A 26,818-nucleotide genomic window follows, 5' to 3' on the forward strand; every position below is an offset into this window, starting at 1 on the left:
AAGGCAAAGGCAAGCCGTAATTTCTCAGCGCTGTAGTGTGTTTATCATTTACACCCGACGAGTCTCCGCATTTCACCCTCATCAATTATGGATCAGCTGGGCCCCCATCCAAGCAGCTTCATTTCATTCTCATTAGGATCTTGTGCTGACACTCTTCTTTTCTCCACGCTCCATGGCTTTTCTCCGTGGCTCCCATAAAGGTCTTTAACCAGGCAGCCAACGCAGCATCATTACCAAGCTTTGTTCCCCCAACCCTCCCCCTCGAGCCGATGGCAAGTGACCAAGACGAGATGGGCGACCACCGTTAAGTGCTTATGTCAGTGGTTTCTGGGTCAAAGAGCCGTGCGGTAGGCCTGGCCCCATGCCAGAGTCACGTCAACACCCCCCTGCCAGCTATAATGGTAGTGGCTTTAGAGAAACATAAGGCTGAGGAACTGTAGATTTCTTCTTTTTCTTGACACTGTCGACAGTCGATAAATGGAATAGAGGGGAAATTCATGGATTTTTAAACCATCAAGAATGTCTTCAGTTCAAAGTCTCTACAAACTCAGCAAACGAGTATTCAAGCACAATTTTGTAAATTATTATTTTTATTTTTTATGTAAATCCAGGGACCCCAAATCCAGACTACCAGAAATCTAAGGGCTATTCTAACATAAAAATGCTTAAAATATATATTTTAAGTTATTTGTGTTTTTTAATATTTTATTTTATATTTCATTTTTTATTTTATGTTATTTGTTCTTAAAGTTTAATTTCTATTAGCTGTTATTTTCGTTTTATATTTTACTTCATTTTATTTGATCATCTTTGAATTTTTTTGTTCTATATTATAATCTTACTCTTATAAAAAGCATTTTATAAAAATATAAAAAAGATGTTTTACATCTATTTTATTAGATTGTTTATTTTATATTTTAATTTTATTATTTATTTTCAATTTAAGATTATCATATTTTGATTTGTTTTACTTTAATTTGTATTTTATATTTTATTATTTATTTTGTTTATTGTTTTTAATTTGTATTTTCTGTATTTTTATTTGAATTTATTTGTTTTTTTCATATATATATATATATATATATATATATATATATATATATATATATATATATATATTTTTTTTTTTTTTTTTGTGCTGTATTTTTTTAAATTATGCTTTTCTTTTCTACATTTGATTTTTCTCTATTATTTTATTTGAAAAATGGATAACAACTTGCTTTACGCTAACCTACTTTTGCATTTTTTGTGTTTTGGATTCATTTATAAAGCTAGTTTTATGCTGCATAGAGTCAAGTGAACCAACGGACAAAGCAGGAGAACCAGTCAAAAATATATATGGAAATCTTTCAAGAAATGTCCATATGTTTTATATTTCTGTTCACAGACCCCCTGTGGTTTCATAGACCCCCAGGGGTCCACGGACCCCCAATTGAAAACCAGGTTTTAGAGATCCATACCCTTATTTTGATGATGCTGTAAAATAACACAATAGTAGAAAATTTAAATATTCACTATATTAAAGAAAGTTTAGCTTGTTTTTTATATTACTACTCATAAGTTTCACTGGATAAAAGCATCCATGAAATGCATCAAAGTAAGTAATCAGAGAACATTTTAACATGTTGTATTTCAACAACATTTTCTCCAAGCATCACATTATTATATGCATCTAACTCCCCAAATGAATGCAATGACAGCTCTGTGCCTATTTTTGAATGGTTACATCTTGTTTGCCGCCTTTTAACAAAGTGCTATTTTCCTCCGAGATGTTCTTGTTATGACTTTCTGTGATCAGACTTGCAGCAATGATGGAGAGGGAAGTGTTGGTGAAACAGAAATAATATTAAAACAGTCAGCTGGCGACCCATTGGAAATCATCCATATTGTGTTGTTCTCTTTGAGGGCCACTGCGAGGAGTCCTTTGTTCATTGACCGTCACGTTGTCAGCTGTTTAAATAATGGATTTGTGTGCCAGTATATATTACGCCTTGGCCAGCGTCCCTTGACAATACCGTTCTGAGGGAGTCTGGAACAATGGGGCATATATTTTTGGGGAACTATCTGTTATAAATATAGATATGTATGTCACCAGGGTATTTTCTCCTCATGCGGTTAGTCAGAGAAATCGTATTTCTCATGTTCATGCTTTTTTTTCGGGTTTGCTATAAAGCCGTTATGAGCCAATTAGCCTAGTGTTTTAAATCCCTGCCATTTCCCTTCAAAGAGCCCTGCTGCCAGGATTATATTTAGCTTATGATTGGCATTTATTCAAACATCCTGTATAAGAAATAATCTCTTTTCAATGAAGTATAATGGTTATTGTGTCCCTAATGTATGCTAATGATCAGCTGCAACATTTGAGGGCTTCTAGGCGAAAAAAAATAAAGAGAGAGTGTTTTTCCCTCATCTGTTATGTTCATTATAAGATGAGGCATCACAACAGGAACACTGAGAAGAACCGCTTTGCGGTTTGTTGTGATTTGTTTACACTGGAACATCTGTAATCGGATGACAGTGATGAATGTGATGAGTGACTGAACTGGGGCCGGTGTTAAGTGAGTGGGCTTCTATAGGTCGGGTGAAATGTGTGTCGGTGGACCCGGCGTGGCCCCTAGGAACAGATTTGCAGCATCTCAAGGGATATCATTATTCTGTCATAAAACAGGGGGCAGGTCAGGTTCTCCAGAGCTTCTTTTTTAAAGGCTCCTTGGGATGCTGAGATGATTTATTCATCTGGAAACAGAAGAACTGGTACATGGGTTGGCTTACCAAGACAATGGGTATTCGTGTGGACATTTGTAAAATTACAGACAATGGGAAGATAATCTGTCCCGTGCAATAAATATACACGTATAAAGGCACAATGAACAACGTTTTTCATAGAAATCATTAAAATGAATTGTGTATATAACCCTAACTATTAAATAGGCATCATATTTGAATTTAAATGGTTTTGGCTGTTAAATCCGACAAAGCTGGGACCTTTTTGGTATTAAGAATAAGGGTTCCCAAATGGGGGTTGCATAGCAATGCCTTAAAAACCATTTTGGGTTCCTTAAAGAACCTTTTGGTAAACAGTTCTTAAAAGAAACAGTTGTCTTGGTTCAAAAATCTTTAGAACCGTTTGTGCAATGGAAAAGGTTCCATGGATTTTAAAGGTTCTTTGTGGAACCAATGACTCCATTACAATGGAGTCAATGCATTGCATACTGTTCTTATATAAATTGTGAATGATTGCTTTGGTTACCACTAATTTTTTGTTTGCTAACTTCTATTTGACACAATCTGATTTTGTCGTCATCTAACTTTTGTGGCACTTGGTCATTCAAAACAATGTTGATAAACACTAAAGTTTAAAAATTGAGAATTAAAAAGTGTTCTGTTGAGTATTTTCACTAGGAATGTTGCTATGGTCACCACCAGGTAACATGACTTCTATATATTTAGCTTCTATTAACACATTCTAACTACTTTCAATAATTTAATTAATTTATATTTATTTTGTTGTACTTGGTGGCTTGAAACACTGTTTAAATATGCACATGTATATGCATACATTATGTAAAGCTAGAAACTTTTACAAACCTCATACTTTTTATAGAATAATTGAATTTTACTACAAATACCATAGTTAAACCGTGGTTAGTGTAGCAAAACCATGGTTAATTGAAGATTAACATGGTTAAACTACATTATTACTACGTTTTTAACTAACTTTATAATCTACTGTACTACCCTTATGAAAATTAACCATGGTTTTATTGTAGTAAAACTGTAGTAACCATTTGTATAACCACAGTTTTACTAAAAATACCATGTTTAAACAATGACTAGTGTAGCAAAAACCATGGTTAATTTGTGGTCACCGTGGATTAACTATTGTTACCATGTGTGTGTTAGCAAATGGTTAATTTTCGTGAGGGTATGCTTTTTTGGTTGTAAAACCCTGGATAATTTTTCGTAAGGGACTGTTGTTGTAACTTCGTTTTGGTTAATTCAGATAACTAGGAGTCAGATGAACCCCCAAATTCTCCATATATAGCCTACACCTCGATATATCTGCCAAAGCAAATGACCAAACAAAGGACGGAATAGCTTAAATATTGTGCAAAATCTTGTCCATCCCCCCACCGAAGTCCACAGAGAATTGGCCATACCGTCTAACGCACTCTCTAAGCATCTGCTCCGTTCATTCGGTGAGGGGGGAACCGCTGTGAGCCTCCGCTCGCGCTTTTGTTCAGTGTCTCTCCTCGCGACCGGCGAAGCGCGCGCCGTTTCGAGCTCCTCTCTGGACTCGGGCTGAGGAGAAATACCGTGCTTTTTGACCGATTTTTTTAATGAAGTGAGGAGTTAATTTCAACACGTTTCTGAGGCTGAACAGATTTGAATGGTTGACCTCGGCGGGTGTTATCATCTACTCCGCTGAATCTGAGGCGACGCGGCATTCCTGTGGACTTTCTGAGGCGACGACGCGCTTTACCTCGGAGAAGGTGAGAACGAGCGACGCTTTGTGCTTATGGCGTCTCGCTTTATTATTAATGTATAACGTGGTGTAGGCTGTTTTGTGTCAGGACAGGCTATATACAGCCCCCTAGCCAAGCGCAGTACCTCAGTGAGGACAGTCAAGGGGACAAAACCAGGAGCACGACGATATTGAACGGCTTTTGGGGACATAAGACTATTAATACACCATGTTTTGATTGACATCATGATGAAATGTTGAGTATATGAAGAGTAGAGTGCTATCTAATTTCTAAAACCAGTTAATCACTCATCCTTTCAAATATTAAGTGGTTTGCAAAGTACTAGTGGGTTCAAATGCAATGTTCTTGTCCTGTTTTCCCCAGATCCACTCAAGTGAGTCATTTTCTTTGCCTTGATATAGCCCCCCACCTGCAAGCTGTCATCTGCAGTAATGCCTTGATGTGAAGTGGTTGAAAGAAATCCCATCAGAGACAGCGAGCGAGAATTTGGGGAGCGAATTTAGTTTTTTCTCCTTCGCAGAGTGTCAGCTGGATGCTGTTTAAAGCTGACAAGTGCTGAGCGCTGCCAGTCTTGTGCCCGCCTCGACGACAGCGTGCAGCTGGTGGGAGACGAAGACTGAGCCGAATTTCTCTTGGCATTCTGTCGTGACTGACTCTGTTGTCTCTGTTTGGTCTGAACCCCCGAGTCTCTACCTGACGGAGCACTCCAGGTGCTTCTTGCATCAGTCTGCAACAAGTCTCTGTTCTGACAAGAGAAAAAAGTGCAAGAGAGTGACTTGTGAATGTGAAGATGTGTGTTATTTGTCAGAGAGCATCAGGGATAGAAAGTGGTGTGAGTAGTGGCTCCGGGTGCCCTGGGGAAATTTCAGGTAGCTGTTTGCAGCAATTGGTTACTGTGTGGCAAGGTTTGTAGAAGGTTTCTCTTCTCTTCTCTTCTCTTCTCTTCTCTTCTCTTCTCTTCTCTTCTCTTCTCTTCTCTTCTCTTCTCTTCTCTCATCTTTTGGAGTTTATCCTATGGCGTGCTCACACTGGGAGCAGTTTTGCACCATCATTTTTGTTGAGCGTTTCGGTGTTGAGACTGATGCAACAAAGTTGGAGTCTAACTTATGCAAATGAGCCATCCAGTGACTACCAATGAGAGCGCGCACTGTCAGATGTTGCGGCATATTAGGAAGTAACGCACAGCATTTTGGCAACCTCCAGCAATAGCTTTTGTTTGGCTTTAGTTGTGTAAGCTGGTATATTCAATTTTTAATAGAAAACCTGAATATCCGTTTTTCATATACTGACAAAAGAAAAAAAAAATTTCACTCTGAAATTGCTTGTAAATTTCAAGAATAAACCACAAACGAACAGCAATATATTGAATAAAACATGGAATTCAGAAGTAGAAAGATTGTAGTTTTAAAGTGGTATTATATTGTGAAAAGTACTCCACTAATGTTTAAAAAAAATATATATTTTTTACAAATGTAAATTACATTATAATGTATGCCTAAATTCACTTGAATATAACTTAAAAAAATAATAGATTTTATTTTTTTAGTGTTATTAAAAGTTTATTTACATTTATTTCCTTTATTTATTTATTTTAATGGAATTTTAATATCAGGCATTGATCGGTTATCAGCCATATCTTTCATATTTCATACCATTTTTAGCAAATCTCAAAATGAATAACTTTTTCATAACATCCATTATTATGTATGCCTAAATTAACTTTCAGCTTTTAAAATGACTGATTTTAGTTTTTACAGTTATTTAATTCAATTTTATTAATTTTTATTAATTCAATTATTTATATTTAATTTTGGACAAAATAATATTGCCCGTTTATTGATTATCACCATAACATAACCATTACTTTACCGTATTGGCCAGCATTTTAGCCCATCGCTGATTTTAATTGACCAAATAAACATATGGGTGTCTGCTGAGGCTGTGTTGCTAAACTCATACCCCGTCAGCCTCAAGCAACCCTGTGCTGCTTGCATCTATATCAGGGTGAGTGCTCCGATACGGCGCCTCCAGGTTCAAAGACCTTTCTTTCTAACCCCAGTCCCAGCGGAGCAGCTCAGTCTTGCCAAACCAAGCAGCCTTTCAAGTTGGCTCCAGAACCTCGTTAAATCTCCTTGGGGCATCCATTCTGCTCTTTATCTGAGCACCCTCTTCTTCGCCCTGTATTATTGTAAATGCCAGAGGAGCACCTTTGAGCATGTTGTCTCTTGAAGAAAAAAGTGGAAATTTCCTCTGAGCACACCCATTTTGGCGTTGGGTGACTTGTAGAGGGCACTTGATTGATTCTCACATTTGAATAATGCGCGTTTCCGCTCGACTGCGTAGTTTAGTGCCAACAATCGTACAAGGTGGGGGGGTTGTGCTGACAGGTGGAATTGAAATTGTACTTGAATAGCATCCAGAAAGCTAAATGCATTCGGATTCCAGGAGAAAATGCCCTTGTCGTAAATTAACGCGCGCCATGTTTAATGGACCAAGTCTACTAAAATGTGTCTGGAAATTTTTGGTATTAGGGAAACATTGTGCTAGTTTTGAAGTCCTGCCTAAGCCGACTGCTGATTTGTGACAAAGGCTGTGCTTAATTATGCAAAGTTAATGGCCTGTTTGTGATTGTGTGCTGAATGAATGCCAGTATAAGTCTTAATTTATGTGCACAGGTTGGTGTCTTACCTTGTGTGCGCAGTCTTGATTGACAGCTGACAAGAAAGAGTAGTTGTGTCTAATCCCATGAGCCAGAGGAAGCGCTTGGCAGCAGCTGTCTCTCCTACATGTGTCACCCGCCAATCTGCCAAAGTCTGAATATTTATCGGCGCCCAGACTTGGAATACATTATTCAGAACGGGCATTTGCCGCCTTAAACACCATAAATGAATCTTGACACCTGGTCTGTGTTTTGCTGGTTTTCGAAATGGGACTGCAAGAGTTTAACTTCGTAGAGGGAGAAGAAAAGATTAATTTTAATTTCTTCCCAGCCCTAATTCTTTTTCTGTCTTGAAAAGGTTCCATTTGGCTCGCAGGTCCGCTCAAGACAAAAACACACTACCTTGCGGTTTAAAGATTCATTTAGAAAATGTTTTATCGCTCGCCTTGTGGGAGAGGTCCAGAAGGAAAAGAAGCCTGATAATTATGCCAGCAATTTGCACAGTGCTACTCGGTCCTCCAATACAAGCTTCTCACTCTCTTGTTCCCTGGTATTTTTATCCTGAGTTTTCAGCACTGGACAGCTCCCAAGCTTTGGCCATTGTGCACACAGCTGCTGGCTGCTAATAAATGAACAAGACCAGCAGCATCGCTGAAAATGATATTTGCTCCAAGAAGAAAATGGCCTGTTGGAGTTCTCCCTCTTTGTGTTTGCATTCAGGACGACGCCAAATCTGAGAAAAGATTGATGAGTGGGGGTTCACAGGACAAATGGCCTTGTGGCTCCAGCTTCATTCATCTTAGACTCACAAGTGCTTGGAATTTCGCACTCTCCATATTCGTGTGCTGAAGCGATATGGGATTAAACGGATAATTAACTTGAAAATAAAATTATGCCATCTTGTACTCACTCTCAAGACATTGCAAAGCTGTATGACCACTTTCTTTCTGTATAGTGCATGAGGCCTTACAACAAATACAGGCAATTCACCTCCAATCCAGAAGGGGGTGCCCACAGCAATGCAAGGCTGTTTGATAACTGGCCGCCAGCAGAAGAACAGCGAATGCTGCGAGTTACGCACTTGAAAACAAAGCCCACTAGACAGTGACCATGTGCTGACTCTGAATGTGTGTCTCGCCGTCCGACAAAGGAGTTTACTTTAAAGGCTTGTGCACTTAACAGTTTGTGAGGTTTGTGCTCATGCATCCTACCTCTTCTCCTTCGGCACAAATCCAAATATTCCATAATATTTCCATATTTGCGATGTAATGTATCTGAATGCAAAACTATTATTTAATATGTAAATTTATAGGCTTTGTACAGCAGTTCCAACTGTGAAACAGAGGCAGACGCGCTGATGTTTGGTTGACTGTATTTTATATTTGTTAAAGTACTTACTGAGTTATCATTGCTGAAACTGATGTGTGTGTGTGTGTGTGTGTGTGTGTGATCACTTTTTCCTTATACCAGCAGAATGAACTTTAAACACTTATTGTCTTATTAATAATGCATCACTGTATAAAGGTCTGCTTTAATTTGTGTACACTCACAACGCAAACAAAACATTGTGCTCACTGCCATTTGAGTTTGTTTATATGCTTATATGAGCATATATAGGCTACATTACGGGTTCGCACCATTTTATTCCCCCTTGTTTATCTGTAAACTAAATCAATATATATTTCAAGAATTTATTCCTTTTATGTATATATGTACTGCAGATTATATTTTTAACATAATGTAATAATACTTAGTATTTTCCCATCTAGGTGGAAATAAATAGCAATTTGTACTACTGTCTGTTCAAAATTGATTAAAAAAAAGAACCTAGATTTTTTTTTTCTTCCTTGTTGCACCAAGATCATATCGAACCGTGACCCCCGAACCGAGGTACGTACCGAACCGTGACATCTGCACCGTTCAACCCCTAATACATGTGTGTGTGTATGTGTATGTGTATATGTACTGTATATATATATATATATATATATATATATATATATATATATATATATATATATATATATGTGTGTTTCTAATACAACGATGCAACTCACTAAGCATCAGACATAACTGATTTTTAACTTAGACTAGGAGTGCTTTCACAGTTGGCTCACTTGCCTGGCCCGAACCCGAGTTCGATTGCTCCCCCTCCTCCCCCTTCCCCCGTTGGACTGCGTTCATATTATTTTATTTGGAACCACGGTTCATTAGCACGGTTCATTCTGAGTTCGGAAGACAGCGTTCACACCATCCAAACGAACCAAACTCTGACGTCACTCGAACACGGATGCGCACCAGAAGTCTTGACTCAAGTCAACACAGATCTACAAGCCTGACAGTCACTCCGATTTGAAATGAGGCACTATTCTGCCGTATATCTTATTATGTTGGTTTTTGCCAACTCATTCAGCACTCCAGTTCCTGAATACAACTGAAAACAGTACAAACATGTCCGACATGCAAACGGTCTGCTAAGGGCTTCATAAAGAGGGCAAAATGTGTGTTTGCGATACTGAACCACATGAAGTGTAACAAATAAAACGGATGGGAAATCTAAAAGTGATCTGACAACTACTATAGTTTCAAATCAACAATAGTACACTAACGGTTTTATGAGTCGGTTAAAGGTTACGATCATGTTCAGCAGGGGTGGCTTGAAAATTAAAGCCATAATAGCTTATTTTTATTATAAGTATCATATATTCTGCATCATACTCACAAGAAACAGTTCTTCTAACCACAAGTTAAGAACTGTAGTTTAAACCATGCAAATTTGCGAATGTCTGTTGGAATGATCTTTTCATGAAACATATGCATGCTTTAAGCGTGCAAATCTGCATCATTGTACTGTAAATCAAGAAGATCTGAAGTGAGGAACCCCAATCGCTCTGCATGACTTGCATTTATTAATCCTCACCCCATTTCTCTTTGTCTATGCATTACAAGCGCCTCAGTAATCCTACAACCAGTGTCTTCTCATCACGGGAAATGCACAGGGAAACAAGATATAATGAATTTCGTCCAAATCCCCATATACCTGGTTGGACCCCATCGTTCTGTTTCCATTGTCAGGCTTCATAAATGTAATCTGCACGTGCCATATCATTCTGTCGGAGATTAGTTTGCCCTGACAATGAGGTTTTCTCCTTGCCATATATTTCAATATATCATTCATTAACATGGAAATTACTTTTATTGAGGTTCAGATTGTGTCGTAGGGTTCATACGATTACGTTGCATGAGGAACAGTTCATTTTTTCGGTTATTGATTCCCACTCTTGATGAGAAGCATGTGAGCACTTATTTGTTTCACCGACAGTGAGTGTAATTGGATAGATGTATGTAGATTTATTGGATTTCGGTGGACGCGGATACAGTGCATTGTTCTGTAGTTTTTCACACGTGCACCTTCTCTTAAAGGAACAGTTCACCCAAAAACCATGCATTGTGTGTTTTTTTTTATTCTTTTGAGGAACACAAAAGAAGAATCTCTCTCTCTCTCTCTCTCAATTATTAGCATTTACAGTTTTTGCAATTACAATGCAAAAACCCTTTTATTTATATATTTTATATATTAGTTAAAAGCAGTTTGTAACTTGTCATTTTTTAAAATCGATTTATTTCAATTTATTTCTATTTCGGTTTTAGTTTTAATAATCTTAAGATCTCAACTGGCGACTAATTACATTTTAATGTCTGTGATCACAAAATGTCGTTTTATGGAGTTTTCGTCTACTGGATGTTTTTTTGGAAAGATGTTTCATCAACTGAACAATCGGTATGTTTCTAACCAACAGTACAAACCATTAAATACAGTATTTCTATTCTTCACAGCCTCATTTTGATCTCTGTCTCAGTGTAAATACAGCAATACCGTGACTAAGGTCTATGCGTATATAGGCCATGCTGAGCTGTACCAGATGATTGAGACATGACAGTCGGAAAGTTTATGTCAAAACCGCTCTTGTCCTCCCGGAATCGTATCAGAGCTGGAATCAACCCCTCCAGCTTGACAACCTCGCCAGACTGAAATATACACCACTGACTGAACCTGTACGTCTCAATTTGCCCAGTGCATCTCGGGTCAAAAGTTCTCACAGCAGGTTTCATTCGCTTTTCGTGGGCTGTAATATGATTTCCAATGCCACACTTGAGCAGCTTAACACAAAGGCACAAATTACAGCTTTTATAAGATTTGTGTGTTGCCTTACATCACTGACATGAGTCGGGATGTCATTTTAAAAGCATATGCTATTCCTGTTTTTTCTCTACAGATGCCATGTTGTCAACGAAGTGAAAGATGGTGCTTTGGATTCGCAATTTCCTTTAGAAATATTACACTGCTATTAGTGATGGGATCAAATCAGCAGGCCTTCAGTCTAATTGTCTTTGAGAACAAAACTGTATGTTACTCTCCTACTGTTACAGACACTAGAGGATAATACTGGAGGAAGGGGATGTGGCACATTGATATAGCCTTGCATGCTTTGAAGTGCGCTTTATATGCACTTCTAGTTCCCAACTTCAAAGTACACACTTTAATGTCCTCACGTATATAATCATAATCCAAAGCAGCATTAAAGATGCATTTCTTCCCAATTTGTTCATTTTCTGCACCTCTGAAATGTGTTCCCTTTATTCTCATTAGTTAATTCAGAGTGACTTTCTTCAGCGCTCTTCTGGGTGTCTTTTACTTGTGCCCTGCAAATGCATAATATCAGAAGGAACAGGTCTCGGTATCCACCGCTGGTCGGCTCTGTGCCACTTCTGCCCACCTTTGGCTTTGTGTAATTAACAGGCCCTGGAATTTATCTCTGCCTAGGTTTTAATTATCTACAGCCAATACTCCAAACTCTTTGACTTTTCTTATTGCGCCAATGCCAAGTGTGCTAGACTATACGGCAAGAGGAATACTACATTATTATTTAGTTTTTTAATTGATCAGGGATGTTTAAGAGTTTAATTGTAAACATTGTTTCAAATGAGCGACTTGTGCAACATCCTTCATGCAGATCGTGCATTGTGTTACGCGTTACAAAAGGAAGGTGATTTTAAAATACTGACTTTGTTACCATGATTTTGTATGGCTAACAACTGAAAAATGTATGTATCTAGTGAAATATTAGTATTTTTTAGTGGAGTGATCTTTTAAAAGACATCTATAACCCAACTTATATATTATAACTTACCTTGTTATAATACCTTATAAAAATAACTTCCCTAACAGTGTTGTAATTGGTAGCTAAAACCTTTTACTTTTTTATTTTAGTTGATTGTAATAACTCTTAAATAAATTTTGGGGAAGAAATAGAGGAAATGTAAACAAAATAGAAATGTTGCTTTGCATATGAACTTAATTAAATAGTTTAAGTATAAATATATAATAAACAAATATGTCTATATTAAAAATATGGAAATATGAAAAAATTATAAAAGCATAACAAAGTTACTAAAAAAATGTAAATGAAAACTAAAAAAAAATTATATATATATATATATATATATATATATATATATATATATATATATATATATATATATATATATATATATATATATATATAAGCTTGTATTAAAATAAAATAAACATTAGATTAAAAATGTAAACAACCTAAGCTTAAAAAATGTACAAAAAAAATAAAATTAATAGTTGCTTAACTAACTGAAATAAGTTGAAATATTCAAACTAACAGAACATTTTTGCTTTTGCACAAAAAAAAAAATACAACTACAACAACAACCGAAAACACCTTATCGCCTCTATAACCCTGGAAGAGTAACTGGTTTTATAGAATGACACTTGAACCACCAACCCTCCTGCGGTTTTGCCCTTTGATTAAATGTGTGAGTCTTCAGTCCTAGATCTAAATTCTACCTCATATTCACTGACCTTCATTATTCTGACAGGAAGCGATCAAAACGGGTCAGACGGGTTCTTCTGTTTTTCCCAACCGTGAAGTAAGAGAAAGGACACTGATGAAGGTTATATGTAATTAATGTATCCACTTTGTTTGTCAGCCGGTTTCATTCTGCATTAAAAGCAGCCTGATGAAGAAAATCTACTGCCCACATCTTCCTGTCAATCAATATGGAATAATATCAGAACCAGATCCAATGCAGAACCGGTTTCTCATTACTCAATCGGTGTTTAACTGTTCATCTCAAAGGAAAGCAAAATCAAGTGGGATACAATGGGGCCAATTTTTGCAAGATTTAAAGCAGAAATGCAAAGCTTATTTTATAAACACGCTTAACATGAATTCTTCTAAGCCTGTGTAGTATTTGAGCTCAAAATACATTTTTGCGGCACGACTGCAGGATGCTTGTAATTCACTTTCCGCCATGTTGCGCTCTCTTTTGTTGTTTACTGATGAGTGAGAATTAATTTGAGCATCTTCAGTGTGGCAAAGAAACAGATTCGTCTCCTTCTGGTCATGATGAGAAGGTCAGAATGTTGCTTAAGGGAGTTTAGCGTCTGAAATGCAATCACGCTGCTTGATTACACTGGCATTCATCATCACAGCACAAAAAGATACCGTCCTTGTTTCCATCTCGCAATCAAAGACGTCTCTTCATATAGTAGGTACTACACATTCATAAATTCCTGGTCTTGTAGATGGACGCGACTTTTGAAATGAATCACCCACGCTGTTAGGGACAATCAGTGCAAATGGGCAGGATTTGAACAAAAAGCATGCACTTTTTGGCGTTATCTTTCTGTCGGGATTAATTATGTCTTTCCTTTAGTAGTACGCTGATAGTAAAGGTCAGAGCTGAAGGAATGTCTTCAGAGTTTTTTTTTTTATGAATCAAAACCATACAGTGCAACCAGTGTTATCGGATCTATGAACTAATGACTCTCATGAGACAGTTCTTTTAAGTGAATCAGAAATCTAGTGCTTGTCAAGTGTTGTCAGATTAACAAACAACTCTTGAGATGCTTCTTTTTAGTGAATCAACCAGTGTAATCTTATTCATGAACGAATGACTCTTATGAGCTGGTTCTTTTTAGTGAATCATAAACACAGTGCAACCAATACAACTGATTCATGTACAAATGACTCCTATGAGCTGGTTCTTTTTAGTGAATCATAAACACAGTGCAACCAATACAACTGATTCATGTACAAATGACTCCTATGAGCTGGTTCTTTTTAGTGAATCAGAAACACAGGGCAACCAATGCAACTGATTCATGTACAAATGACTCCTATGAGCTGGTTCTTTTTAGTGAATCAGAAACACAGGGCAACCAATGCAACTGATTCATGTACAAATGACTCCTATGAGCTGGTTCTTTTTAGTGAATCATAAACACAGGGCAACCAATGCAACTGATTCATGTACAAATGACTCCTATGAGCTGGTTCTTTTTAGTGAATCAGAAACACAGGGCAACCAATGCAACTGATTCATGTACAAATGACTCCTATGAGCTGGTTCTTTTTAGTGAATCAGAAACATACAGCACAACTAGGGATGTCTGATTCACAAACAAACGAATCTTTTGAGAGTGTTCTTTTTAGTGAATCAAAAACATGCAGCACAACCACTGTAGTCCGATTCACAAGAAAATGACTCTCTTAAGGTGCTTTTTTTCAGCGATTAAAAAAACATACAGTGCAACCAGAGTAATCTGATTTATGATCAAATGACTTTTATAAGCTGCTTATTTTTAATGAATCAAAAACAACAGATACCTACAGCTCAAATTGTATAGTCTGATTCACAAAACAAATTATGAGTCAGTGACTCTCATGAGAATAATTTTAAAAGATGATTTATCGTATGTTTTATAACATTAGCAGAGATGAATTTTCATCATGCAAATGGGGATTGTAACAAAAAGTACACCATTTTTGTGTAATCTTTCCCCGTTGTCCTCAGAGGTAGAGTCCGGCTGAATGATGTGTTTGCTTTCCTTTAGTAGTGCGGCGATAGTAAAGGTCAGAGCTGAATGGTGTTCCTGAGGGCCTTTGTGTGTTTAGTGATGTTAGACTCATCCCAGCTTTCTTTCTCCAATACCACAGTGTTATTCCTCTTACCATCGCTATTGGTGTGAATTGCACGGCCTTTTAAAAGGAAGTCCCAGTGCTAAGCTCTATGCTAACTCCAACCATAACAAGCCATTTTATGAAGCTTTTGTCAAACTTGTACATGCAGAATAGTTTGTCTGGACGCTCCCTTCATGTTCCTTACGTTTCCTCCCTCACTTTTTTGCAGCCATCACCATTGTTGGTGTTTAATTAGCCTGTGGGGAGTAGCTCTGTCTTCGAGCAGGATTATGTATCACTGTGTTGGGAGTAGAGCTGTTCTCTCCTCATTAATTATACACAGCATATCCAGCAAACCGTCCAGTTGCCTGGCCAATAAATAAATGAAAGCCCCGTTATGAGATAATAAAGTCGACATGAAACTCAACTGCTCACAGTGGTCTGAGTCAGGCTTTTAAAGTTTTAGACTACCAGGATGCCTGAACCAACTTCAGACTATGGTTATTCCTGCTGTTGTTTACACTACTTCTGCGCTTTTGACCCCCCGAAAACAGAGACGTTTGAAAAAACTGCAGAACCTGTTTTGGTTGCGTTTCAGTTTAAACCGACCAAAACGTGGCTTGGCGGGCCACATTCTCTCTGCATGTCCTTGGTGACCGTGTAAACAATAACATCATGCTAATTGTTGTACCCATAAATATGTATGGGTTGATTCCCCATTGGACCGCTCCGAGCATTTAAATAATAGGGAATCTACCTAAGCATGTCTATGGCTGTTCCTGCATGAATGGTCATTTGACATGCTTTTTCGGTGGTGTAGACGGAGATCGTTTCGGAAATGCAGTGAAAACGCCAGTGTAGACGAGGATCGTTTTCATTTTAAAACGCAACTTTTAAACGAAAATGCACTAGTGTAAACAGGGCCTCAGTCTTTCATGCTTCAGATTACACTGAATAGATGCAAGATCTACAACTACATCAAGTTTGTCTTATACATATTATATGTTCAGAAATAATACCATATATTCCGGACTATAAGTCGCACTTTTTTTCCATAGTTTGGCTGGTCCTGCGACTTATAGTCAGGTGCGACTTATTTGTCAAAATTAATTTGACATGAACTGAGAGAAATTAACCAAGAGAAAACATTACCGTCTACAGCCGCCAGAGGGCGCTTTATGCCCCTCCTGTTGCCTACCACTGAAAAAATAGAGCGCCCTCTTGCGGCTGGAGACGGTAATGTTTTCTCTTGGTGCTTGGTTCTAAATAAATGCGACTTATAGTCCAGTGCAACTTATATATGTTTTTTCCTCGTCATGACGTATTTTTGGACTGATGCGACTTATAGTCCGAAAAATACGGTATACAGAAAATACTTTTAAAAAATAACCTCAGGTAATTCAATATCAAAATGACTGAAAGTATAACACAGGTATACTACAGTATTATTAACTATAAATGTTCTGTGAAAACAACGAAAGCTTCCAGACTGTTGCCATGATGCAAACATGAAATATCAGACATACAGTATTAGTTACAGGGTTTTTATTCGCGTGAGCTTGGTTATTCCCATTTGTAATTGGAGTATCGCTTCCGTCATGCGCTTTCTGGCTGTTAGTAGCATGAGGAAATGAACATTAACTGGAACTCCTTGAGCACATCTGAAGCATCAGTAAAGCTCGAGACGCTCCCATAAGGGGCTGGAACAGTTGGCGTCTCTGACAGGATGACATTCATCAGACCCGTTAGCGCTGGATTGTTTCAGGTTGCGCAGGCAGAGAAATGAATCGCATGCTGTCTCCCCGGGCGAGCTGCGTGAAGGGTTTGGCGTGAAAGTGGGACTTCAACAGCGAGAGATGATTAACACAGATCTCTGCTTGAAAAGTTTTTACACGGCGTTGGCAGAGGAGAAGGTGAGGGACCATGTGACACAGCACACTGAGGTTAGGGACTGGTGAAGGGCAAGGAAATATTCCTTTGTTCGATTTGCTTTCAGAGTTTCAAAGTGCAAGCAAATGCTGTAATACACAGGGGTGTCACAGTGTTGCGGTTTAGTCTTAGTCAGTCATCTCTGCTGAAAGCTTTAAGAAGTCCCCCTCTCGAATAAAATCCAGAGTTGGCTACAAATATTGATCTTTTCAGTGACCCTAATGTTGATTCTTAAAATCCCAAGATTGATCAATTTGGCTTTCGCCAAACTTATAAGAATATGTAGCCCAATTCACAAAAGGAAGACTGGTATGAACCAGTTCTTTTTGTTGAATAGAAACAGCGCAACCAGTGTAGTTTGAATCAGCCAGCACTAACAAATGACTCCCATGAGCCAGTTCCTTTTATTGAGTCAAAAGCGTACAGTTCAGTGTAATCCAATTCATAAATCACACTGATCACTAAAAAGTATTGGCTTATAAAACGTAGAGTGTGACCTTCGTAGTTCGATTCATGAACAAATGACTTTTATGAGTCTTTTCCTTTTTAGTAAATAAAAAAACAAAACAAAAACAGCACGAACTGTGTAGTCCAATTCATGAACAAATGACTCTTATGAGTCTTTCTTTTGCTTTTAGTAAATAAAAAAACCCCAGCACGAACTGTGTCGTCCAGTTCATGAACAAATGACTCTGATGAGTCTTTTCGTGTGAACAGTGTACTCAGATTCACAAACAAATGACTCTTATGAGTCTTTTCGTGTGAACAGTGTACTCAGATTCACAAACAAATGACTCTGATGAGTCTTTTCGTGTGAACAGTGTACTCAGATTCACAAACAAATGACTCTTATGAGTCTTTTCGTGTGAACAGTGTACTCAGATTCACAAACAAATGACTCTTATGAGTATTTTGCTTTTAGTAAATCAAAAAAAAAAAAAAACAGCACGAACTGTGTCGTCCAGTTCATGAACAAATGACTCTTATGAGTCTTTTCGTGTGAACAGTGTACTCCGATTCACAAACAAATGACTCTTATGAGTCTTTTCCTTTTAGTAAATCAAAAACAACCAGCACGAACTGTGTAGTCCAGTTCATGAACAAATGAATGAACTTATGAACCAGTTCTTTTTAGAGAATCTAAAATATACAGTGTGAACTGTGTATATTGATTACAAATGAATTCCTCTTATGAGCTCGTTCTTTTAAGTGAGTCAAATACATAAAACTTGACCAGTGAGTGTAGTCCACAAATAAAAGACTCATTTTGAGTCCTGAATCAAAAGCACACATTACAACCCGAGTAATCTGATTCACAAACTAAAGTCTTTTTAGTGAATCTAAAATATACAGTGTGAACCGTGTGTTGTGATTCATGAAGGGATGACTCTTATGAACAGATTCTTTTTAGTGAGAACCATACAGTATGACCAAAGCAGTTCATTAACATATCAATCATTTTGATTTGCGTGCTTGCAAATAGAAAAATGCAATGAAACAGTGTAGTTCGGAGTCACAAACAAATGACTCTAACGTGTCACTTCTTTTTAGTGAATCAAAAACATGTGGCACAAACCGTGTAGTCCGACTAAGAAAACAAATGACTCATGAATCAGTTCTTACAATGAATGATTTTAATTAGTCTGACGTGGTGTCCTGTTTATTTTACAACACTAGCAGAACCATTTGACACATTTATTTAGTAGCATACACACAAATAAATCAGAACTGAATCCTGAAATCTGTACCGATACTCAGTCTTAGCAGATACACTGCATTATTTCGGTTTGAAAGAACTCCAGCTAGATACTGAGGTATCAAAATATGTGACCTCCAGTGCAAAATGAAATCCTGAAGGCATTTCATGGGCTTTTGTGCCACACTGTGCACTTACCTTATTCAGTGATGAAGGTTAACACATTCTTACACAAGCTTGAATGCGAGTTTGAATGCATTGTGGCAATAACTAAAGTTGACCCGCGAGATGAGGACGCTAATAATAATATTTCTTTTCCGAGTGTCTCTTCGGAAATCTCTCCTGCTCGTGGGGACCAGATTCCTGTCACAGCTTCTCAACTGACTTTCTGTCTCCGTATGTTATGATGGAAATAATGGAGTGGGTGGGAAGGATGGTGGTTGGTGTAGCTGGGGGAAATCTGAGCGAATCCCTCGCCGTGTTCCCATTCATCAGACTTGTGCTCCACCATCAGACACACTCATATGCTTCTCAGCAGGAGGGCAAGAGACAATCCCGACAGATAGAGACTGTGCATCATGTTATAGACAGCACCTGTCACAACCTGTGCTACAAGCCCAAGGTTTCTCGAGGAAATTACCTTCTTGGTGCATTCCTTAAAAAAAGACAGTTGATGAAGATGAGGAAGAGCAATTGACAGCTGGCATGAAATCCTGTGTGCGTTGCTGCATTTTTAGGCCTAGAATCGTCCTTTTAGACAGGAAAAGACAATCTGACAATCATGATGAAAATAACCTAGTGTTTTTTTTTTTTATGTTTGGAGGGGGGATATTTTTAAAAACACAATTTTTACTATAATATATAATAAAATAAGAAATATAATAATAATAATAATAATAATAATACAATTATATATTTATATATACAATTATATGTCAAATATTATATATTTATATAATATTTAATTATATTTGAGAAATATTTACAGTTCTAATGTATTCATGTTTATTAATGAAAATAAAGGTGTTTAAATTAGTTATTTTGTTAATGGTAATAGTTTTACATGTACCACATTGTTTACACTACATTCAATTAATTCATTTATTTACTGATTTGTATAAATGAATAATTAGTATTACTAGAATTATAAATACAAATGTAATGTAATTATAAAAGTTTTTTTTTTTTTACATTTTTCATGACTAATTAATATGGTATAAATATAATGTAATTATTTTGTGCAATTTTAAATACCAGGTACATTATGTAGTATGTAAATAATTACAAATATTGTAATATAAAATTAGTAAATAAAAAAATATGTAATATGTTTGTCATAAATGTATTTACACACAAAAATGTAAAAATAAAATATATACATATAAATAAAAAATATATATTAATAATATTAATTAATACTCAATACATGTAACAATAGTTAAAAATATTAAAAAATGGAATTTTATATATATATATATATATATATCTGTGTGTGTGTGTGTGTGTGTGTGTGTGTATTTGTAGCTCCTTTTGTGCTTTTGTGTTCAGTTATCATCGTCAGTAAGCGCTGAGACTAAGTTTATTGGCATGGTCACATTTATCACTGATTTAGCGAAATTCCTGCTGGGAACATCCAGTCATTCCCGTGGAATCCACATGATCAAGAATTTTGTGCGAGGTGAAAGATTTCACATGGTGCATTGATAAACAGAAAGCTTCTGTCTTTGTGCATCTCTACTGACAATAAACAATAAATAAGTGTTTCTCCAGCATGACACAATTACAGTAGACAACAATGGGAGTCCAAATGTCAAATCAGCAGCCTATTAAAGACACATAACTCATCCACCAGCGCACCTCCTGTGAATATGCAGATGTCCGGTAACAAATCATCACGTCAGATTTCCTAATCTGAGGAATACCGGTGCAATTCTTCCTCCAGTCCCACACGCTTGGGGATCAGGCAGCAGTATTATGAATGAGAACATCTGCCCGACCCTTCCACACTCATCAATAACACTGTCTCTTTGATCAATGCTGCGCATGTGCCATGTGTGCTGCGCCGCTCGCTTTATATTGAGCTAATTAGGCCAGACCTGGAAACCTGTTGGGGGATATTTAGTTAAAAGTGACCAAATCACAGCAGTGTTTACTCTTTAGAATTGATTTTTGGTTGTAAGCAATGGTAATAAAAGCAATCTTTATGTAGTTTTAAATGGTAAGTGTTTTAAAAGTAAAAGTGTCAATATATAAAACTATATATGTGTGTGTGTGTGTGTGTATTCCGGTTTATGTTTTTTCCAAATTTCATTTTAATTTCTGCATTCTGCTCTTTTTCAGTTGAAATTTCTAGACTCCTTTTTAATGGGTAAATAAAATGTCATTAATCAAGCATGTCGAATTCATTAAAATCAAGAAACGTATACAATTTCACATCAATTTATTAAGAGTAATTTCACAATTTAAAAATATATATATATTTATTTGCTTTTTTCATATATTTTTTTCATATATTATTCATTTGTATTACTTTTTTAGCATTTATGTTTTTTTATATTTAAATTTTTAAATTTTACTTTTAGATCACTTTTGCCCTAACATGTTTATCACATTGATTTAAAGATGATAATCTTGTACCATATTGATATTTATCTAATGCCATATTAAAAATCCAAAGAGTAATCAAATATATTCCATTCACTGTAATTAGTAGATGAAACATTCCAAATGAGACTTCAGACGGAAGCATAATAAATTCATTTAAGTTGCACTCCTCTGTAGATTATTCTCTGGAATTCCCTTTACTTTGTTGGTTGAAATATGATTTAGCATAAAACATGAGGTGTTTTTCTTCTATTTTGCTTTAACAGAAAAACTCCATTGAATCTAAAACTTCTTTTTCTTTCTTCCCCATCTTCTAAATCCCATTTGGCTTGCATATAAGGAGTCAAATTAAAAACTTTATGTCAGGTCCTAAGATTTTAATGGTCATCCGTGTGATATCCTTCCTGTGTTGTAAAGTAAAGAGGCACATAAAATGATAGAGAGGCGTCTTTAATATTCATTCGCTTGAAAAGCAGCAGTCGGGATACAGTAAAGAGATACTTTAAACGAGGGCACGGCGTATTGAATTATTCCCTGTTCAGATAAAACAGACTCTGCACATTGTTAAAAAGATGTAGAGCTCTGAATGAAGTGATATCGCAGCATTTCGATTCGTTGAGAAACCACTGTTTTCATGTTTGCTGATTTGTTCATTACCATTTTTGTCCCGAGCAACTGTGATGAAGCCCTTGAGATGCATTTGCAAAGATTTTTTTCCTCCTTTCTTGCTCCGTTGTTGTTTCCCGGACACGAATATGTGAAGAGTTTTGATGAGTATCCCAAAAATGTGTTTGAAAGACCTTCAACTTCTGTTTCTTGACACAAACCATGACAAAATTGTGTCTTAACAGATGGTAAGGAAAAATCAACACAATAGCACGTGTACTCTGTTACAAACATCTGTACTTATATTAAGTGCCAGGAAATAAACCAAGAATGAACTCCCTAAGCTAATGGTTTATTATTTATTTATTTGTTGACTTTTCATTTTTATAATTGCATTTGTATTATATTTTTATAATGTATGTATTTATATTAGTTTTTCCATTTACTTTTTATTTGTTTTATAAATTATATATAGTTTATATTTACATTTATGTATTTATTTTCATTCGCTTGTTATATGTATTAATATTTAATTATAAGTAATATTTACATATACCATTTGTATTAATATTTATTTTTATATGTATTCATATTTTTATTTTTTATTTCTATGCATTTATTGCTTTTCCACTTATTTTAATATGCTTTCTCATTTATTGCATATTTGTTAAATACATAATTTTTTTTTTCTTATATTTATTAATGATTTTTGTTGGCTTTTGAATGTATCGCTTTTTCCATTTATTTATATAGTTTTATTAGTTTTTAATTGTATTATATTTTTTATATTTACATTTATTTTAAATTTAAATTTTTTTTATACTGTTTATTTTTATATTGGTTTCATCATATTTTTATTTTTTTATGTTTGCATTTATGTATTTATTTTTATATTCACTGACCTTTATTTATATATATTGTAAAAATTTTATATAATATTTTTATTTTATTTTTTTATATAAAAAATATTTATTTATATAAATTGTATGCACTATTTAACAAATCGAGGAATTTGCAATCATGTGCACGTTTTAGTACATTTGTTTTTTTTTTTTTTTGGTGCATATTTCCATAAGCTTTTATCTTTAATGCAAAGAGTATTCCACGTTTGTGTCTCGACATGGTGTTTTCAGAGAATATTGTTTATGCACCTATTGGAAAATCAATCATAAGGACTTTAACTAGGACAAGACTGTAGATGCACAAGTTGCAGTAGGTGTTTTCTTCAGCACACATTTTGAATTAACTTGTTGGACTCTTTTAAAAGCCGCCCCCTCTCTCTTCTCCTCTCCCTTCACCCCCATCTCATCTCTGATAGCAGGCAGAACTGATAAATACATTGGAGACTGGGATTCTGGTCACTAATTATTTTGAGACTCTTTTGAACTGTTTAAATCCAATTACTTGGATTTCTTTGCTGTGTGGCTGCAAAAAAAAAAACATACTGAGACAAAAACTCGTATTGACACCCCAGCACAGAAGATTTGGACACAGAAGTCTGGTTAAATTGTGCCCCTGGGAACAAAAGCCAGCAGTCAAGATACTCTCAAAACAGCCAGAAATAGTGCCCTGGATTTCCAGTGACTTACTTGCGATGCATAAGGTCCATAAGACGGCATGCTTTGTCGTATAGTTCACCTAAAAATTACATTTCAGTCATTCAAAACCTATATGATTTTCTTTATACAGTGGAACACAAAAGAAGATGTTCTGAAGAATGTTCATGTCACTCTTACCAATGACCAAAGGCTGTCAGGCCTCAACACAGTGTCAAAAATGTTATCCTTATGACTTGTACACTATGTAGGAAACACTAATTTGACCTATTTGAAACAATAATCAGAAAAAGTTGTCAAGTGTCACATTTGAGATGATTTCTGATAGCTTGTTATGTAAATCAATGAGATTATAAACGGGTTAACAGACTACTTACATAAAATGCAGTTTGATCAGTTTATAAGATCAGTTGTCATCTTATATCTCCCAGTAATAAGTCTTAGTAAGATGATTTTTAAATGCTTAGTTTTATAATCAAAGCTCTATAGCATTTGTTGTGAGAACGTTGTGAGAACGTTTCTCAAAAGCCTGATGTTTCATATTTTACAGTCACATGTCAGCATAATTTTTTTACGAAATTATGTATGGATAGTCAAATACTTAAAAGTGTTCATATTAAAATATTTATAACAATATAAAAGTTAATCTTAAATTTACTTCTAAAATCCATCAAGATTTTACAGGAAATGATACTAAAGCGCTTTTTACTTGATAAAAAAGTATAAATGATCAATCAGACGACACAGGGCATGTCGTAGATTAGGTTTTTCAGCAGGTTTGAGGTATTCGATTTGTATATCAAATATGATACATTAGGCATTATTGGGTGGAAATGAGCAGCATGAACAATCTCCTAAATATCTCCTTAATAAGAATTAATAAGAAATAAAAGCTTTGAAACAACACGAATGGGAGTAAATCATGCCAGATTTGACATTTTTGGGTGAACCATCCTTGAAGCGACCAATGAATTCAGTGCAATACAAAGGAATGCTGGGAAAACCCAAGACGTGGCGTTTATTTTGACAGTGTCGCTCGTGGCGGTTAGCCATACGTCCTCAAAAATGAGGAAGCGCTACGTTGTTGGACGCTCTTATTAAGGTTTTACGTCAAAGCGCTGGAGAGAAGTAAATAAAGAGGTGCAAATGGAGCTCACGCTGCTGTCAAAGCATCTGTATCAATATGGCACCAGGGGTCCGTTACGTCTGACTGAGACAAAGGAATATTGGTGTGACCCTTACACTTCTGAGCGATTTTTGTTCTTTCTGAATTTTTAGTTTCTCTTGTCTGCTTTCTCATCTTTTGTTTTCTTTTGGAAATCCCTCTTTAACACCTCAGACATCTCCGGCTTCATGACTCATTAAAAGCTTAAAGTGTGACTATTTTAATGAGCACGAACACAAACAGATCTCGATAAAGCTATCTGAGTGATAATCTTGATTCCTTTGCCTTTCTCTTGTCTTTTTATGCTACCCTTTTTCCCTCCTAAGCCATCACTTTGTTTCTCTTGGATTGTTTGTCTTTCCGCTGCCAGCTGTTTGTCAATGTCGCTGAGAAAATTGAATCCAAGCGCTTGCCGCAGTAGATCTCGATGAATATATATAATGCATTGTTTTTATATTTTGTTATGTCAGCAGCACGGTGTCAGAGTAAGATCCGGTTAGACTTTATTTTCTGCCCGAATCAAAATTGCAATTCAATTTCTGGTCTGCTTCTTTTTTAGATGTTAAATGTTTCGCTGCTCACTCAATGTGTTTAAGCCGTTATTTACCTAAATCTTTTCCTCCAGTGAGATGTTAACAGGATCTTTGAGTCACTGAACTTGAGAACTGAATCATTTTGAATCATAAACGGTGATTTAAGTTAACAATCTGCCGAGGGGTAATAATAATGGAACAACCGTTTTAAAAAGTAATGTTCACTATTATGTATCTGCATCACGGATTTAACAATAAAAATGACCTTGTGCTTCAAATCCATCAATTTCCTGTTAAAAAAAAGAGAAGATTTTCAACAGTCAACCAATTTGCAACAGCTGAATGTTACATTTTTGACAAGTCAAACTTATCAGTCTCTCAGTAACATGTGATTTCGAAAGTCTCCAGCTCATGTTATAATGATCCAAAAATCACGTTGTCATGTCCGTCAAAACTTTTACAACTAAAACCTTTGACACTCATGGGCATCAGTCCCTTCACTTGGAAAATTACCGGCTGAGAAATAAATAACCATTACCTTTCGATCCATCTGTTTTCAAATCCACATCGTCTGAAACCCACAACATCAATGTCTGTCAAAAAATACCATGCAGAATACACTGTAGTATTTACTAGAAACCGAGCTCCTGGGAGTACACACATTTCCTGAAAAACACACACTATTCTGACTCCACCACCGATTTCCGAGAGGAAGGAGAAAATGCCAGCCCTGAGCGGTTTCAACATGCTGTCTGTCAAAAACGGCAACATATATAATACTTAAAACACATGTGCATATGAATCTGTTCTTCACTCACTGGAATAGAATCAGAATGAGCAGGGAACACTTCGTTCTATAGAGAATAAACACCAATCCAATTGAACTGTGATGGGTTAGTGAACGTTGTTGTATGTTATATTTTTACGGACACTTATTATTATGATTCGGACATTCTTGATTGAAATATTTTCAAGAATTGTCTGTTCTAGACTAGTTTTCTTTTTTTTTTGGCAATAGATTAACTGTTAAATGAAATCCTCTTGCGATGAGTTCCTGTCGTCATCCAATTGGACTCTCGTGTGCTGATAACATACACTGATAGGGAACTTCATAAAACTCCTCAGTTATTTAAAAGATAATGCAATTATGAAAGTTTGATAAAATTTGGTAAAACATTTTTACATGATTGGTTACATTTAATTACTCGTTTGAGGATTTTGAACCATTTGACTCAAAAGAACAATTAGTTGATAAACTAAACATTGGTACTTTTCTTATGAATGATTTTTTAAGTGATAATGACTTAACTTTTAGTTTTTTTCACGCATGGTTATATAAACTGCCTTCTTATCTCCCTTTCTCTCTTTCTGTTACCTTTCTTCCCTCCAAATCTGTCACTTTGTTTCTCTTGGATTGTTTGTCTTTCCGCTGCCAGCTCTTTTTCTCCCCGAACGCATGTCGCTGAGAAAATTGAATCGAAGCGCTTGCCGCAGTAGTGCTCGATAAATATATTTATAATGCATCCTTTTATATTTTGTTATGTCAGCAGCACGGCGTCAAAATAAGATCCGGTTAGACTTTAGCT

General features: G+C 36.1%; 1 protein-coding gene across 2 annotated transcripts in view; it reads left to right on the forward strand.

The window, feature by feature from the left end:
• The first annotated feature begins 4,165 nt into the window (after positions 1 to 4,165).
• The window catches only part of LOC113039608 (neurocan core protein-like), a 138,627-nt gene continuing 115,974 nt past the window's right edge, over positions 4,166 to 26,818 (forward strand). The window contains exon 1 of one of the 2 annotated variants that reach the window (XM_026197549.1): positions 4,166 to 4,493. The gene's annotated coding sequence lies outside the window, so the exon portion shown is untranslated. The remainder of the gene's footprint in view (positions 4,494 to 26,818) is intronic. The other variant, XM_026197548.1, reaches the window with a different exon arrangement.

The sequence above is a fragment of the Carassius auratus genome, chromosome 22, assembly GCF_003368295.1.
Source record: "Carassius auratus strain Wakin chromosome 22, ASM336829v1, whole genome shotgun sequence".
Taxonomy (NCBI): domain Eukaryota; kingdom Metazoa; phylum Chordata; class Actinopteri; order Cypriniformes; family Cyprinidae; genus Carassius; species Carassius auratus.